The sequence below is a fragment of the Manis pentadactyla genome, chromosome 1, assembly GCF_030020395.1.
Source record: "Manis pentadactyla isolate mManPen7 chromosome 1, mManPen7.hap1, whole genome shotgun sequence".
In the NCBI taxonomy this organism is placed as follows: Eukaryota; Metazoa; Chordata; class Mammalia; order Pholidota; family Manidae; genus Manis; species Manis pentadactyla.
Window position 1 is genome coordinate 159,431,468 of NC_080019.1, and position 19,381 is coordinate 159,450,848.

At 36.2% G+C, this 19,381-nt stretch overlaps 1 long non-coding RNA gene across 1 annotated transcript; it reads right to left on the reverse strand.

Moving 5' to 3' along the window:
• On the reverse strand, window positions 1–17,316 carry LOC130683804 (uncharacterized). Its single transcript, XR_008997773.1, has 3 exons — window positions 13,117–17,316; window positions 10,979–11,177; window positions 1–830 (listed from the first exon to the last, which is right to left on the reverse strand). It is a non-coding gene; the product is annotated as an uncharacterized LOC130683804 (long non-coding RNA).
• Window positions 17,317–19,381: the final 2,065 nt, after the last annotated feature.

A 19,381-nucleotide genomic window follows, 5' to 3' on the forward strand; every position in this document is an offset into this window, starting at 1 on the left:
TCTTGCTATCCTGTAGCTGGTGTTTCAGTCCTGCACTATGGAAGCCAAATGTGAAATTTATTCCTTTACTTATTTTTCACAAATTCTTGCCATCAAAAAGCATGTGCATCAGAATTAAATATTTTATTTATGTATAAGTTATGACCTAGGACTCTCTGGAAATGGCTTTGAAGTCTGTGGAGGATCCTGTCTGTGACACTTAAATAGGAAGAAGACCTAAGAGCTGGTGGTACTCATCGTGAAAGAGGCTGGGAAGTGGACCTGTGGATATAAGCTAGCAAACTTCAAAAACGCTTTTTGAAAGGGATGAAGATAACATACGTTTGAAAGGGGACTTGTTATATAAACAGTCAAACAAAATAATCTAGCATTTTGCCAAAATTTTCTTTCTCTTACTACCAGTAGGTGCCAATATATAAGGCTGTTTTAACATGGAAGGGCTGATTTCCTTAGCATTGGAAACCCAGTGTTCATTCTTTTAATAAGAACACTTTTATTTATTTTATTTACATTATATGACTTTTATTTTACTGTAAGTGACCTATGTGGAAAAGAGAGGTGAAGGCGAAACACTCTGAAGTAAAAATAAAACTTAATTTTATCCAGTTTTATCAGCTGTCACCATAGGCTGTGCATCACTCTTGCACTGTCTGCACAGGTTCACTAGGAGCTTCACAGAGTCCTGGGGGTTTCTGTCCGTTTTCAGACCCTAAGTCAAGAACTGATTGTCCAAATATCACTTCTGTTCTTCCTATCTCTTCTGGCCTCTTTCATGGGAAGTTCCTTGCCAGACTTCTTTGAAATTTTATTGAGGAACTGCTTCAGAAAATCTATAAAGTTAGAAGAGTCTCAAGTTAATCCCAGAGCCCACCCTTTAAAAAACAGAAAATCTGTGTTTAGTTACATAACTAGTTAAACATAGTCTCTCAATGGGAAGAGTGGCCTCGGAAACTATTTTCAGAGTATTCAGTTTCTTAGGACAAATAATGTAGGTTATTAAGGAATGAGAATACACTCTTCTTGGAATATTTGATAATAAATTATGCAGTGGACTTATATATGTTTGTAACAGAGAGTTTAGAGTCTGGATGCCAAGATTTCTAGAAGCAGGAACAGATTACTAAATAATCCTTAAGGTAAAGTTTATTTGTGGTATAATTCACGAATCCTAAGTGTAAAATTGAATGAATTTTGATGAGTGAATACATTTGTGTAACTACCACACAGATCAAGATCTAGAACATTTCCATCACCCCTGGAAGTTCCATATGCCTCCTCAGTAATTACCTCTCTCCACAGGCAACTCTCCATGTTCTAAGAAATAGACTGATTTTGCTTCTTATAGATGACATAATAAAGAATGTGCTCCTTTATGTCTTACTTCTTTCAACATAATGTTTTAAAAATTCATCCATGTTGTTGCATGTTTTTTTTTCATTGCTGAGTAGTATTTGTAACATATCTCCGCTTACTTAACACTTTCTTCATTTTGTTATCAGTGTTCTGCAGTTTTCCATATACAGATGCTGCACATATTTTTAAAAAAACTTTACCTAATTTTTTTTTTATTTTTGGTTTTGTTTATTCATTGGTGCTGTTGTATTTGGCATTTAAAAAATTTTAGTGTCTAATTGTTCATTAATGCCATATAGAAATTCTATTAATATTTGAATGTTGACTTTGTATCTTGAGATAGATCTTGCTAAATTTACTTTTAAGTTCCAGGAGTCTCCCTATCCCACCTATTAAAAAAATTCCTTCCAATTTTCCCTGTAGACGATCATTTCATTTGCAAGCAGGAGCAGTTGTGTTTCTGTTTCTAAACTTTGTCTTTATTCCTTTTTCTTGTCTATTGCACTAGCTAAAACAATCAGTACAGAGCTGATAGGAGTGGTGAGAATGGAAAACTTTTGCCTTGAACCTGATCTTAGAGGAAAAACACTCAATCTTTTACCATTGAGTGCAATGTGAGACTTTCATAGGAGCATCCTATAAAGTTAAGCAAGTTTCCCTCTATTCCTAGTTTGCTGTGAGTTTTTAATCATGAAAGACATTTGAATTTTGTTGAATGCTTTTCCTGTGTTAATTGATATGATTATGTGGTTTTCTTCTTTAACTTGTTAGTATGATGGAGTACATGGATGAAATTTGAAACAGTGACTCCACCTTACATTCTTGGAATGAACTGTACTTGATAGTTCAGAGTCTTACTATATATTCTTAGATTTAACTTGCTAATGTTGTGTTAAAGATTTTTGTGTTTATGTTCATTAGGTATATTGGTTTATAATTTTCTTTTCTTGTACTGTCTTTTTCTGGTTTTGGTGTCAGGGTAAGTATGACCTTGTAGAATGAGTTGGGAAGTATTACTTCCTGTTTTTTGGAAAACACTTATAGAATTGATATTATTTCTTTAAATCTCTGGTAGAATTCACCAGTGAAATAATCAGGGTATGGAGTATTCATTTTAGGAAGGTTTATAAACTATGAATTAAATTTCTTTAGTAGACATAAAGTCATTCAAATTATGTATTTCATATTAGGTGAGTTGTGGTAGTTTGTTTTTTGAGAAATTGGTGTAGTTTAAGTTGTCAAATTTATGTGTATAGAGTTATTTTGAATAGTCCCTTATTCTTTTGGTGTCTGCAGTCTGTAGGGATATCACTTATTTTGTACCTGATATTGTTCATTTGTTCTGGTTAAAGGTTTATTGATTTTATCATTGTTTGCAAAGAACCAGTTTTGGTTTTGTTGATTTTCCGTATTACTTTTCTGTTTTCCTTTTCATCAATTGCTATTCTTATCTTAATTATTTACTTCCTGTTACTTGCTTTGTGTATATTTTGGCCTTTCTTTCTACTTTAAGGTTGATTTGAGAAATTTCCTCTTTTCTAATATAAATTTTGAATGCTATAAATATCCTTTTAAAAGTGCTTTGACTGCATCTCATAAATTTTAGCATGTTGAATTTTCATTTTCATTCAGTTCAAAATATTTTCCAATTTCCCTCTTTGATCCATACATTGTTCAGTTGCCATGTTTTTGGAGATTTTATAGTTATCTTCTTGTTATCGAATTGTAATTTAATCCCATTATGATCAGAGAACATATTTTATATGGTTTCATTAAAAAAATGTGTTCAGGTTTGTTTGACCTAGGATGTGGTCTTGGAATATGTTTGGAATGTGTTTCATTTGTACTTGATCAGAATGTGTATTCTGTCTTTTGGTGAAATTTCTCAAGTGTTAATTAGCTCAGTTAGTTAATAGTATCATTCTGTTCTTCTAAAATCTGCTTGTTCTATTGATTACTGAATGAGAGTGTTGACCTTTTCAACTACAAATGGAGACTAAAAAAAAGTTCCATCAGTTTTTTTCTCATGCATTTTGAGGCTCTTTTGTTGGTTAATACATGTTTAGGATTGCTATGTCTTCTTGGTGAACTAACCCTTTAATCATGTCTCTATCCCTGACAACTTTTCCTTGCTCTAAGCTTTCTCTTTTCTGATATTAGTAGCCACTCTTACTTTCTTTTGATTAGTATTTGCATACTACATCTTTTCTATTTCTTACTTCTAATTTAACAATACTATTGTATTTAAAGTGGGCTTATTGTCACATATAGTTGCATCATTTTTTTTTGGTACATTCTGAAATCTCCATTTAAATTGTGTATTTAAAGCATTTACTTTTAATGTAATTATTTACGTATTTGGATTTATACATATTTAAAACAGGTCTACTGTTTTATTATTTTCTGTTATTTCCTCTGATTTTTGTTCCTCTCTACTTTTCAATATTCTTTTATGATATTTACATATTTTAAATATTCCCTTTTAATTTATCTATGGAGTTTTTTACTCTACTTCTATGTGCATGTTTGTGTGTGTATTTTAATGGTTATTCTAGAGATATATATTTATGCGTAACTTTTCACAGTCTATTTAGAATGGTTTATCACTTCACATGGTGTAGATGTTTTACTACCCTATGGATCTCTTAATGTTGTAATTTTCATATGCATTATATTGACACAAATTCAGACAGCATGGTACAATGTTAACATTTTTGTTTTCATCCACCATAAATATTTAAAGAACATGGCAGAAAAATTGTCTCATATTGATTCAGATTGTTATCATTTCTGGTGACCTCTTTCACTTCCAAAGTTTCAAATTTCCCTTTGAGATAATTTTCCTTCTTTCTTCAGATCTTCCTTTACCATTTTGTTCAGAGTAAATTTGGTTTGGCAAACTCTTTTAGTTTTTCTTCATGTCATAATGTCTTAATTTCTTCTTCATTTCTGAAGGATATTTTCAGTGTATGTAGAACTCTGAGATAGCAGTTCTTTTATTTCAGCATATTAAAAAAATTATGGCTTTCAGGCATCCATGCTTTCTCATGAGAAATTTATAGACCTTCAAACTGTTGTTGCTCTCTATGTAATGTATTCTTTTTCTTGGCCTGTTTCCAAGAAATTTTCTTTCTTTTTATTTTTCAGAAGTTTAATGATATGTCTAAGCAAAATTTCATTTAGTTTATCCTGCTTCGAGATTCACTGAGTTTGAATCTGTAAGTTTATGTCCTTTCCCAAGTTTAGGAAGTTCTCCAGCCATTATTTATTCAACTATTTTCCTTTGTACTTCATTATTTTTCTTCTTCTTTTAGGATTGAAAGTGCATGAAAGTTAGATGCCTTGATACTGACCCACAGGCCCCTTAGGGTCTATTTACTTTCTAAAATTTTGTCTCTCTTTTTTGTTGAGATTAGGTAATTTTTATTGCTCTAGCTTCAAGACTTTCCTCTATCACCTCCATTTTGCTAGTGAGCTCATCCAGTGAATTTTTTTATTTGGTAATTATATTTTTTAATTCTAACATTTCCATTTGGTTCTTTTTACACATTCTATGTCTGTGCTAAAGTTTTCCATCTTTCTAGCAGTGTTCTGAATGCTTTACCTTTTCTTCTTGAAATATAGTTACAGCAGCTACTTTATAGGTATTCTCTGATAATTTCAACATCCATGTCATCTTGTGGTTAACATCTGCAATTGTCTTTTCCTTTGCAAGATATTGAGATGTTTCCTAGCATTTTATATACCAAGTCATTTTGGAAAGCATCCTGGACATTTTGAATATTCTGTTATGTGACTTCAGGTCCTGTTTTAAATCACATGGGAAATTTTTTCCTTTCAGCAGGATGTCAACCTGGTTAGGTTCAGGTCCTACTTACTTTCTGTGGACTGTGGATCCATGTCAATTTAATTATCAAAGCCTGTGTGCTTTTCTGTCTCTCCTGGGTATCACCAGTGGTCAGTCTAAGGTCTGATCAGTGATCTATCTTATAGTTCAGTTATCAAAAAACTTGGTATGCTGTTTGGAGTTAGATCCATACATTCACAACTTTAAAGTAAGCCTAAGATTTCGTACACACCTTTATGGGATTGTTTTCTCCAACTTCATCCTTTCCATAATGTCCCTGACACATTTTGGCTCCCAGTGTCCCCCACTTTCCTCCAATCCTATGACAGGAAAGCCACAGCTTTAGTCTCCCCACTCTGTTGCACATTTCCTACAACTGCCTCTGCCTCTGGGATTAAGTACTAACTATATAAAGATAAAAAAATAGTAGCACTCCTTGTATATTCTTGGCTCTATCAAGAATCAGACCTGGCCGGAGAGAAGAAGGGTTCCCCTCCTTCTGTCCAGCTACTGCCGCCATCACCACCACATCACTTAGGGATTGCCTGGGAGCTGGAGTGATTAGCACACTTAAGAATTTAATTGCCTGCTTCAAAAACAAATCAACATGCTTCAGAGAAAAATAATAAAATCCAGAGTTTCTATAATGTGCCTTTCACTATGTCTAGTATGTAATTACATAGCAGACAGTTAAATCACTAGATGATAAACTGGAATATGATTTTAAGTTTGTTAGGTAGAAGATTAGTTTTCAGTTTGGTCTGGGAAGTTTTTGTGTGGGAAGCACAAGATATTGACCAAACCCAAGTACCAGCCTTTAGACTGTCTCCCTTCACTGTGCGGTGGGCCAGCTCTCTGCTAACTCCTGCCAGCCTCCCAGTTGTTATTTTCCACTGGCTCCTTGGAGACAGACTCTGTCCTCTGACAGTTCACACCAACAAACGTGTGGGTTTCTGCTTGAACTCGAGGTGAACCATGCAGACTGCGGAACATCCTAAGTGGAAAAGCCTTATATACTGAGATGGCCTGGTGTAGTCCCTTCTACCTTCTGGTCACTCTGTATTGACTTTGAATAATTGTTTCTTGTATCCTGTCCAGAGTTTATGATTGTTATCTACAGAAGGATTTCTCTGCTACAAGCTTCTCTGGAAATACCAGAACCAGGATTGCTAAATATATTTACTTATTCTTTTATCTACAAGCTATATTTATATGATGTTAATATTTTGCCATATTTGTGTTCATTTTTTCTTTTGGAAATAAAACCTTACAGAGTTGAAGTCCGATTTGTATCACATTCTCCTCTCTTCTTCCCCAGAGACAACCAATATTTTTAGAACCTCCTTGTTCATGTTTCTGTGTATACTCACAGCCCATTTGTATATTTATATAAATATATTAGTATATATATCCAAAATTATACATAATGTATACTATATAATGTTATATAGTATAATAAATATATTATTTCATACTATGTTATTCTATAACTTTCTATTTTCCCCCAAATCTATTCACATTTTAGATCTAATTAATTCATTCAAGCTATCAGGTTACTATTTTGAAGCTGTTAGTGGTTTTCTCTATTGCTCTGTGGGTGGCGACATAATTTACCTTTGGGTCAGGGTTGTGCTTTTCTTTTAGGCAAAATGTTAATGATCTTCAAGTAATCCATAGGTAGATCCACAATGCCATTCTGGAATGGAGAAGTCAGAGACCTGGGGAAGCTCAGCTGTTCTGTAATGGGAAACCTTGACTTCCTGTGGGGAAAGTGGTGTTTCTGCAAATTTTATGATGTCATGATAATTAAGTGGAATAATTAAGTGGAAGCAATGGAAGCTAAAATGTCCCTTTGGGATTCTTCTATGAGATGGGCCTTGCAGACAGCAGCAAGCTGTGATGCTAAACAGGGAGAAGGCCAGTTGAGAGGCTTCCAGTAAAGAAACATAACCAGTTGTCTCTAAGAGCAGAAATAGCCAATACCCAATTTTAAGCTTTGTTTGTCTGACTTTAATTTTCCCTCTGTAATGTCCTAGCCTTCAGTAAACAAGCCTGGGCTTTTGACAGGTGCAGCAGAAAGATCCCTGGAGCATCTGCCTGAGTTGACTATGGGTATACAATAACCTACACAGACTTGCAGAATGGATATATGCAATCATTGGGACACTTAGAAATACTTGCAGAGAGAATCTTGTAAAAGATTGACTATCATGTTGTACACATGGGATGGGAGACTTTGACTGTTGTTATATGGGGAGTAAAGGGAAGACCCCTGAAGACTGGAGTCCTTGTAATGTGCTTAATAAAAGGACAGAAAAACTGATTCACCCTAGGAGACAAAATAAGCTTCTCCAAAATTATTAATCTCACCATTTAAGTTCTTGGCAGTCTCAGAGTTCTCAATGTAATACTTGAATTATAGCAGGTATTTCTACAAATGAACTTCCTATAGAATCATGAAATTAGTAATACTTTACTCTCTTAATGGGTTCAATTTCTGGGTATCCATTGTCTACTAATTATTTCTTATTGTAGACATTTTCAAGTATTAGGGCCTAATGTTCACATTTTTCAGGGTGAGAGTCTTTGAGCCCTGTGGGTTTATGACTAAGAAACAACTAAAAAAAAACCCCAAAATCAACTTTCAAAATAGTTATTTTCATTTTTATCTTAAATTAAATGAATTGTCCTTTATTAAATGATTTTTAGAATAATTAGTCTGTTTTTAAATTTTATTGCCAAGGTATTCATGTTAACTGAACCAGGTCATCATTTCCAAATATTTCTAAAAATTTAACTTTTCCTCATAGCAGAGATGAATATTTCTTTTCAAATGGTAGTATTCTTTATATTTGCACCTACTCAGAAAATCTGGCTATGGATTACATTGCTGGATTGTTTATTGATCAGCAGATCTTTGAAAAACAAAACAAAACATTTTATTACTATTTTTATGTCTTAGGGTCTTCATCATTAAGTTGAGCTTTAGAACTGCCTTACAACATAAAGTTAATTGAGTTGATTGGAAGCTTATGTTGCCTATAATTTGTATGTTTGCCAACCCTCTTATAGTTTATAAATATTACAGCTATGGCAGCCTGGCTTAAATCTTTAACTTATAAGCAATAACTGTGAGGATTCTTGCTATGCTCTGGAGGAAATTTTGGTTGCTTTTGCTGTGGGAGGTATAAATTGATGATCTATAAGCTATTTTACAGTGATGCTCATTGTCATTGAAGTCTTAGGTTTTGAGAATATTTCGATTTGCTTGAAGTACAGCAAGTTGGTCAGTTTGTCAATCTCCTAACTGCAGTTTAAAGGATCCATTAAAAATTGTCTTAGTCATTCGACAAATTAACAAGTTAATTTTGGGCAGAGATACAATTATAATGAAAATAACTCAGGGTGATGAGATGAAGAGTGGCTGGGTGACCCCTGAAGACAGAGTCATGGAAGACCTGAGAGGGGATATTAGAGCTGAGACATGAAAAACATGAGGTGGCTTCTCAGAGAAATAACTGGAGGAAAAGTATTGCAAGAACATGGGAACAGAAATATGAAGGACCCCAGGTAGGAAGAAGCTTTGTGCTCTTGGGGAATAACAAGGCAGCCAGTTGAAGTAGAGGACTACAGGGAGAGACGTTACTGATGAGCTACGAGGGGTAGGCAGGGCCAGATCACACTCGGTCTTGCAGACTACAAGAAGTTCTATATTTGTAGACATGGAATTATGCCTAAAATATGGTTGAGTGAAAAAAAATATAGGTTCAAAAAGCCTGAGTAGATAGATCCCCTTCATGTAAGGTGTATATTCATTTCCATATGTGTTTATAGGCACAGAGATCTGTTGGTGTGTTTGTTCAGCAAAATGCTAACACTGCAAATCTCTGAGTGCTAGAATCTCAAGTGATATTCACCCACCTTTTTGTATTTTTTTGTGTTGCTTTAATTTTTACAAGAAACAACAGAGACATGCTAAATATGACAAATGCATTCATGAAAAATGATCTGTGGTCCTTTTCAACTAAGATTTAAAGGTAAGACAGAATTGACATTACTGTGGCTTCCAAACTCATGTAAAGTTGGAAAAAGAGGGATTTATGAAGATGAATTTGTTGAATTTCACTGACAAATGTAAATGTAAAATGATCTATACATTTTTTGAGGTTTTCATTGAATATGTAGGATAGAAAAAATCTAAAAAAACCCAAATAAACTAGAGTGCACAGAATACAGATAATCAACAAACTCTTCATTATGCACTAACTGAAGACAAGACTGTGGCCCAAATGAAGTCACTTATGCTAAATTCCAAGATACCAAACTGAGATTTAATTACAGTTTTGGCCTCTCCCAGGAATGGAATCTTAAACTAGTCAATCAGAAATAATCCGGCTAGCACTGGTGAGGTGATCTGCCTGAGAGACTCCTGCCATCCTCTAAAGAGAGTGAACTTGCCACACCCAACCCACTTTTTGTTAGTATAACTTTCTTGTTCCCTCTCCCTTCCTTTAAAAACCTTTCATTTTGTATAGCTCCTCAGAGCTCTTTTCTATTGGCTACTTGGGATGTTACTGCCTGATTCAGGAATGGTTGAATGAAGCCAGTAAGATCTGTAAAATGTACTCTGTTTAATTTTGTTGTTTAATAGCACCAAGATAGAGTTTTCCACATATAACCTGCAGAGTGCAAAATGGTAAGACACTAAAAAGAAAAAAAGGGATAACTGAAGGAAAGAGGTGGAAAAAGGATAAATAATATTAAACTACATGTTAATTCAACTACACATTCTTTTGATACAGATTTTAACATAATCTGTACTAAATAAACAAGGACTGTGTGCAAGAGGTCTAGTTGGATTAAGTTCTCATGGGTGTAAGAATAAAATAGGACCACCCAAAGAAGCAGCCTGGGCAAAGAGATCAGGCACAAAGCATGCTGCCTTCCTAATAGCATGGCGAGAGTCAGGGATTCAGTATTCTACCAAAAAAATAAATGGAAAATCCTTGCATGTACATCTCCCATCAAAATCTTTCCACTGTTTTCTTCTATGCTACTCCTTTTCACTTCTCCACATTTATTTTATTCCCATCTTCATATTTCTGTGGTATCTGTGGAATTCTGGTACAGAGGATTCACTTGAACTAGCTTTGTATTTGACATGTAACAAGTTCTGTGGAAAATCACTAGGAGACAATCATTGTTTCAACATTGGCCTACTTCCATAGATAATCTGATGAGAACTTAATTTTTTCTACTTATTGAAGTAGCTTGGTTTTCATTCCATATATGGAGAACAAGCTTTTCTGTCTCTATTCAATTAAACAAATGTCTGTCTTTTGGCAAGGAAATACAAAAAGCATTAATCATTTCCAGTTCATTCATATCAGGATGTTTACTCCTAAAAGTCAAAGATTCAATTCATATATTTTTTTATTATGACCTCCAGGTGTTTTTCTCAGTGTGGATGATTCTAGAAAACTCAGAATAGGTTATTTGTAGATACACTGCTTATAAGAGTAGCATGTGGGCTACTCTTGACAATGCTTGCAGATAACCTGCCGTCTGCATCCACCTGCCATGACTAGAGGCTTGCACTTGTTATAATAAGTCAAGTTTGACAGTGGTCTTTGAAACTTCTGGCTGCTTTTGCCTCCCTCCCTAATCTCCATCCTCTGAATATACTAGATTGTTGTCAGGGTTGGATCTTATCTCTGGCCAGACTGAAATCCAACCTTGCTCCTCATCCTCTAGGATTGCACCACACTTTTTGCTTACCTGGGCTTCATGAGCTCAGATGTGACTCTCAGATCTTGTTCCAGTAGCTGCTATAGCTGGCTGGGCAACCACTGGCACATAATTCCCTCCCAGACTTTGTTTCAGCAATAGTATAAGTTGAGTTGAGACTGGTACCCAGACTATTCTGGAATGATCCAAGTAGAGGCTGGATTGTGATGCATGGAGAAAAGAGGCAAAACTGAAAAATAAGAGAAAACATGAAAATCCATAAGTCAATATGTCTTTAAACATCTTGTCATTTTGCCCATGCTTGTGAAGAGCTGAACTGGTCAGAGTGACTTTCTGTAAATATACCTACCTATCCACCCCAGCATCAAGCTGGGACAGAATTTTCCCATCTGAGACTGCAGGTGTTAGCTGGGTATGCCTTTTTCCTAGCTAGTTCTGACCACTAGTCAAGAATCTTTAAAGGTACTATGATATCTGAAATTACTCATTAGAATTTCTGAATTGCAGATTCTATCTTTAGGAGGTTCACTCAGTTTTTATTAAAAAATTTTAAAGTAATATTAGTTTCAGGTATATAGCACAGTGATTCAACAATTATATACACTGTTAAATGCTTGCCATGATAAGTGTAGGTACCATCTGTAAACATACAAAGATATTATAATATTATTGACTATATTCCCTGTGCTAGACTCTCATCTCCATGGCTCATTTATTTTATAACTGGAAGCTTGAACTCCTTTATCCCTTCACCTCTACCATATATGAGTGTGTTTATCCATACATCTTTGGGCTGTGTCAAAGAATTTCCAGATTAGTTGATAAGGTTTGTTGGTGAATGTAAAAGATATAGCTTGCATTTAGAATGAATAATTTTAACCACCAGAAACAACAAAAAAATGGTTTTATTCACAACAAGAGAAAATCTTTGTGTAAGGATCTCAGGAATATGGGGCTTTGCTCATGGAGGCGTAACCAGTTGTTTCCATTGTTTTTGTCCCTTGCAGAGAATGCCTGATGTACTGTATCCCATTGATCAGTTCTAGTTTATATATAGCCATAGACACTTGGCATTGTCAAAAATCAGAGCTTGAGAGTCCTCTGGATTTCCTTTTTATCACACCCTTAGTTACTTATTATCCTTTTCCATAGCCTGCTCCTTTGCCTCCAAACTAGGACCTTTTCCCCTGAGAACCTAGCACTGACTGCCCCACATAGTGGATGGAGCCCTGGAGGGTATTTGGAGACTGGATCCTTGGCATGAAGTATTGGTATACTCAGAATAAACACTGACAGCAATGAGGTAACTCCAATGGACTTAATGTCTTATTTCTTAAAAGAAAATAATCTGCTTAAAGCATTAAAAAGATCTTTATGAGCATTATTTCTTATATAGAATCAGTGACTATAACTGAGAGGAAATAATCAATTACGAGCAAATCCAAGAGGTAATGGTAGGCATGTATTATTCTACAACAAATGTTCATATTCAGTAGAAAATATAAAAAGCAAAGGAAATCTCCTCCAAAGCTTTAGGGTATTTAGTTTTTAACTACGCTTTTCTGTATCATGCTGTTTCCCGATCCTACTATGAATTACAACATGGCAATTTATTGGCTTATGGGATAGTGTCTGCTCTGTTTGTAATAGCAATTTGCATTTACTTCCTGTTTCTTCAGGACTAGCAAGAAGAAATGAACTCCTAGTAGCTTTTACCAAGGATATAAACAATTTAGGCTAACATGCTTTAGTTTTCCCTTCCAACTAATAATAAATGGAAAAGGAAATGGCAGTTGTGACTAGAAGTAGAACATGAATAAATGGGTCTATGATATCGAACCTGTGTTCCACTACTTGTGTAATATCTGTGCTGATGGTCCCAATGGACAAAGTGATTGGAATTGAAGGCCACTTAGTTCAGAGGTCAGCTCTAGTCATGACCTCAATTATTATGGTTGTTGTTATCGAAATCGAATTGTGACCATTGGAGTGGAATTGTTTGATTGTTATATCAAGACAGCTAAAATGATTAAATTCACCACATCAAGCAGTATAACTTACTAAATCCTTTTGGAGTAGAAAGCCATGAGCTTTGAGATAGCTATGGAAGGTTCACTTTACTCTATTTGAGGAAAGAAAAGAAAAGAAAAAGTAATTTATCTACTCACTGAGTCCTTCCAGGTTTTACAGAATGTCGAAGCCACATCTTAGTAAGTTTCCTAGGGATTATAGGAAGCCTGCTTCTTTGCCACAGTGTTGAATGTTCATTGCCTAAAAGCAACAAGGAGGACATCTCCTTCTTTAATCAGTTTCCTTGTTCCTGTATTTGCTGTTTTTAGAGCAGGAAGGAAGTTGCCGTTCAGAATCCACAGTCTGAAGGACTGCTGGAAAAATGGGTCTCTCTTGTTTCCTTGAATGAATGGGAGATATTCCTTGCCTTGCTGGAACACAATTTTAGTTGCCTCTGTACTTATTCATACCAGAGGAAAAAATGGCTCACTTGTATCTTCTAGAATGTTCATATCTGTGTGTGTGTACCTGGGTGTATTTTCAGATCATAATCATCAATATATTTTGTAAATACTAGTTCTACAAGATGATTTTTGATATTACACTGGTCTTACGACATTTCTCTTCTTGAACATTCATAATACTTATTACCATATTTAATAGTCTAGGAAGTCCTGAAGTATAGAGATACTTGAACTTTGACCCAGATTTCTCTAACTTCTTTAACCATGAAGTCCTTTTTTTCAGGTAAACATTAAAAATATCTCAGTTCTATAAATATATTTAGGAAATGCTGAATTAGTAGATCTTTTCTGATGGATTTGGATGTCTACAATAGCCTAATGTACAGAGGAATGTGAAAATGTAGGCTGCTGCCAGTTTCAAGGTTTTTGTTAGCTTCTTCAAACTTAGCTTAGTTAATTCTACTTTTTAAAGCCTTGATCTGCTGAAGCACTATTAAGCTACCAAACTCTGTAAAATTCTTTCTATGCAAGTAGCAGACAATAAAAGGCCCTACTAAGGTTTTTAAAATATATAACTGCAATATTCCTTTTTCTGAAGTTGCCAAACCAGTTCCATTAAGCAAATTAATAAACTTACTTCCACTCTCTTACCATTTGATACTTGGTGAAGTTGGGACCAAAAACGTACAGTTTTTATATAATAGAAAGTAAAAATAAATAGGAAAAAATGGAAATAAAATAAACGTCCCTCAAGTTTCCGAGGATTTCAGTCCTTGTTTATATTTGCAAAAGGCAACAAGCAACATTTAACATGACAAATCTTTTGCTGCTGTAGATTACTCAATGAAAAGAAATTTGGGACTATTTTGATTAAAGCTAAGGAGAAAAATTCTGAATTTCTCTGATCTTTTGCCTCCACAAAAGGTGGAGGGTTATTAATTAACTTATGAAAAAGACACTGTATTTTATAAGTGGTTCACTGCTAAATTTAAATTAGAGCCAGATATGCTGGAAAATTAAGTGCTTACCTAGATTATTACTAGGATATCCTGCCAGGAAATTTATTAACCTATAGACTACTTCTGATCCTCCTTTCCCTCCTTCTCCTCCCTCCTTTTTTCAGTATAGCTGATTTTTTGAAAAACATAACTATGAGTTCAAGGAACAACAAACACACACCAAAGAAATTGTCTACTGAAATAAGTCTGAAGTCTTGATCAAGGACACAATGTAAATAACTTTAATGTGTTTGAGGTTAAAACTATAGATATCTTTTTTAGGTTATGCTGCACATATATAGCTTTCTGAGTTACTTACCAGAGATATAACACAGCAGTGATCTGGGTAGCCTGGATTAAATCAAATGGCATGGACTGGTGATCTAGATAATAAAATTCCCTTTCTCCCCTTTTTTGTCATTTCAGGCAAACATCTTGTTTGGAGATCAGCTACATGGGGATAACTATTGCCTTTAAAGACTATTTTCTTTTAGAACTTTTAGTGTAGAAATGTTTTAGCACACAAAAATACAGAGACTAGTATAATGAGCTTCTATATACTAATCACTCAATTAAAAAATTATCAACATTTTCCCAATCTTGTTATTGTTCTCCATTCCTCTTTTCTCATGAGCATTTCAGAGCAAATCCCAGAAATCATGTCATTTTGCAGCATGCATCTCTGACTGAAAAGGCTTTTATATTTCATAATAAACATGCCATTACTCAATCAGACAGAATTGAAAAATAATTCCTTAATATCATCTCATACTGAGTTCATATGAATATCCTTTATTATCCTCCCAGTTTCTATGCTGACCCAGCTCTAGGTCATCTCTAGCCCCTCTAGGACTCTCACTTCTGGGAATGAGTAAATCAATAAAGGGGACAAGTAGACAGTTTCTTTGCTAGTTTTGCAGTCCAAAGCACCAACTTAAATTTGTCATTTACACGATTCCATAATTCTGAATTCTCCTGTCACTACTTAGGGCAGTTTCAATATCCAAGAAGTGAGAGCAAGGCCAAGCTATTTTGGTGATAAGCCAGAGATGAAATTCTAGAATCCATTCTGCTTGGAGACTCTCAAGCCCTTCAGGAGGCACATGAGCAGGAAGTGGACTTAGCTGTTGGTTAAAAAGCAGGATTTCCTCATAGGGAGTAAAGTGTTTTCTTTTCACTAAGATGATATTTATGTTTACATTATTCAATAATTTATAGTAGCCTTAGTTGTAGTGGGTCACTGGTTCATGCTTTCAACAAACTCTTATTTAGTGCCAATCATGTGTAAGACATAGTGTTGAAAAGGAAAATACAGGAGAGAAAGCAAAAAGTACTGTGCAGAAAGTTGAAGTACAGTGGGAATTCAGAAGAACACTGTTTTTAATTCAGGTTGATGACATACAAAAGGAGCATTTGATTTGAATCTTAAAGAATTCTAGAATTTGAACCAGTGGAGAGGAGGAAAGGCCGTTTTGGGTGGAGGAAAGACAGCAAAGGTACAAAGGTAGAAAAAGCAGTACACGTTGAACAAATGAGAAGGAGATCGGTCTGAATATAACACTCTTTAGGCCAAATATCATGAGATATCGTGACGAGCCATGCAGCTAGGTGTAGATTACGAAATCCCCCAGTAAGCAGAGATTCCAGTAACTGCTATCAGCCACTGCTGCCAGGAACTACTAATCAGACAGCATGTTTAGAATGTCAAGACAGTGATTGTTAATATGTGACCAACCAAGAAAACTGATGCATGGTAGAGGCATCTGGTCCAGTGTGATATAATAATTAATCCTACTGGATAATATTTTACTTCCAAATGCAACCTAGTGGTTGGGTTAGCAGGCAAATACTCTGTTGCTGTTCACTTGAGAAGAATTTCTTGGCGACTTCGGGAGGCTTGAGAAGTGCAGGCTCCATTAAGTGATGCTTCTCTTGCTGTGGGGCTGGGTCCTCCTTAGCTCTTTCATGCAGCAGCCTCACACGATTTTTTGCTTTCTTTCTGAAGGTAAAATGCTAAAACGATGCCATTAACAAAGAAATATCAAAATCTTGCTGCCCTCAACCCAAAACTTACAATTGCTGTCATTTCTCAGCTAAACAATGGATTCAAATGGTGGTAGCATTGCTGGTTTGGCTTTGTTTTGCTACATTCAGCACTGAATTAAAATGCCCTGGGTCAGAGAATGGCTTCATATCAGACTAGCCCAATGTCCTAGTCCCGGCCACATGCTTTATGGAGCCTGACAAAAGCCCCTTTTTTATTCCTCAACATGAACTAGAAATGCATTTTCAGCTAACATTTACTGCATGTTTATTATGTACACAGCACTGTGTCAGATATATCATAAACATTATCTGATTTAATCTTCATTACAACCTCTGATGGAGGTTAATAGAATTACTCCATTGTAGAGATGAGGAAGCTGGGGCTTACAGAGGATTAGTACTTTACACCAGGTCACGAAGCTAGTAAGTGGCAGGGCTGGTTTTTGAGCCCTGCTGTTTGTTCTCTTATGGCAGGCCATAGGCTCCTGAGCAGGGATGCAGGGAGAGGAGCCCGTTGTTTCCTTCTGCCTCTGTGTCCCTTCAATTTCTACCATAATAATATATATTTTTTCATTTCTGTATTAATTCATCTTCTCTTTTACTCATTGATTTAGCTCTAGGGTGCCAGGTCTTACTTGCTAGGACATTCCATCAAATCCCACCTCCTCTCAGACCCTCCCATCCACATTCTCATGTCTCTCTAGGTTCTGGGCCACTGATTTACCATAACCATTTTTAAGGATTTTTCTCTGCTGCTACTTCTGAAGTCTGGGGAGTCGGGTGGGCTGCTCTGCAGAGGGCAAGTCCACTGAGACCTGTGGGAAGGTGTGCCATCAGGGCAGGGGCTGCAGGGGGCGGCAAACAAACCCCACCCAATAGCAATTTGAGTGCTTTTAGCCAAGATACAACTGCAGGCACCTTAGAGCAAAGATGGTCAAACATTTTTGCTCATGTACCACTTAAAATACTTGGGAAACATTATACTTCATCATACATTATACATCTGACGGCTCTAATTTTTCATACATTTAAGTAGTTGCAAATGTAATTTCTAGTGTGTTGTACATAATGGCATCTTAAACTGTTTTAGTCATAACAGTGTATTTTAAGCTGATATTAACTTAGCTTTGAATGCATACAAAAGCTTCATATTTTTACACTCCCCTCCCCACATGTTGTGTTTTTGTTGTCATAATTTACATCTTTTACATTGTATATCCCACTAACAAATTATTGTAGTTATAGTTATTTTCAACTTTTTCTTTTAAACTTTATACTAGAGTTATGTGATTAAACCCAGCACCATTACAATCTTGGAATATTCTGAATTTAACTATATATTTACCTTTACCATGAGTTCTATACTTTGACCACAGCCCTGATTTTGATCTTTCTTGTGCTAATCTGTGTGCTGTTGAACCTATTGAGCTTTTCAGTTTAGTCATTATATTCTTTAGCTCTGTGATACCTGTGTGGTACAATTTTTTACTTTCTATCTCTTTGTTGAAATTCTTACTTTGTTCATTCATGCTCTCCTGATCTTGGTTAGCATCTTTATGACTGTTGCTTTGAACTCTCTATTGGGTAGATCGCTTATCTCTGTTTCATTATGATCAATTTCTGTATATTTATCTTGTTCTTTTTCTTGGAACACAGTCCCTTGTTCCTTCATTTCGCTTGACTCTCTGTACTGGTTTCTCTACATTAGAGAAAACATTCATCTCTCCTAGTTTTGACAGACTGGTCTTGCCTAGAGATGAATCCCATCAGTCAGCCCAGACCGAACTCCTGGTTGTCTTTCAAACCTTTGTGATGGTCCCAGTCACCATCTTTGTTTGCCATGGCTCCCAGTAGCTGAGAGTGTACAAAGCACCCTTAATGGCTCAAAGGGGAAGGTTGCAGTCAGCCCCTACCTGCAGGCTAATCAGAAGCCAAACCCTCAGGCAACAGCTGGTAAACTGGCAGATGAACATTATTCCTGCTCTCTCTGCACTAAGCCTGAGTGTGTGGCTACTTGGACGGACCTGTTTAAAAACTGCTTTTCTTTGTTAAAATCCTATGGGACTCATGAATGCAAGCCGTATTAGCTGTCAAAGCTAGGTGATTTGGGGGCTAATGCCTTGGGTGGCAGCTATAAAAGCTGGGATGCTAGATGTGTGTACAATTCCCTTCTAGGAAGATGCTGCTGACTTGGTATTTTTTGTTGGAGTGAAGAGAACACAGTAGGTGGGGAAAGTGCCACTGGCTCAGGTGCTAGGGAGGATGCAGCAAGCACCCACAGATGTGTGATGATTAGAGGCCAAACCCTCAAGCAGCATCTTATGAAATGAGCAGTCAAACCCCTTCCTGTGGAAGAGTGGATATGGGCATTTTTGCCTGCTCGTTTTGTGTTGAGCCCTGTGGGGAGAGCTGTGCTTTCGTGCCTATTAAGACTGCTTCTTTGTTTACTACAGTCCTGAGGTACCCTTGAATGCAAGCTGGCAGCTAGCAGCCAGGCAGTCTGGGGGCTTGTTCTTTTGGGCCACCAGACATGTTTACAACTTTCCTCCAGAGAAATGTTGGTGACCTGATTTTATTGTTGGAGTGAGCTGGTGGGGAGAAGGTAGCACAAGTGCTCATCAGCTCTGCTGGGCTCCAAGGAGGATCATAGCTAGATACATGCTAACTGAAAGTTGGACCCTCAGGCAGCAACTTATAAAGCAGACAGTCAAACCCTTTGCAGGGAAAGATTAGGAGATGGGAATTCTGCCTGTTTACTTTTGTGCTGAGCCCTGGGTGGGGCAGAGCCTCTGTGAGAGCTCCTGCATCCATTAAGAACTGCTTCCTTGTTTGCTAGAGTCCTTTGGGCCGCATGGACTCAAGCCCTTCACCCGGAGGTACTTCTGTGACTGACAGTTTGCTCCCAGCAGCTCTGT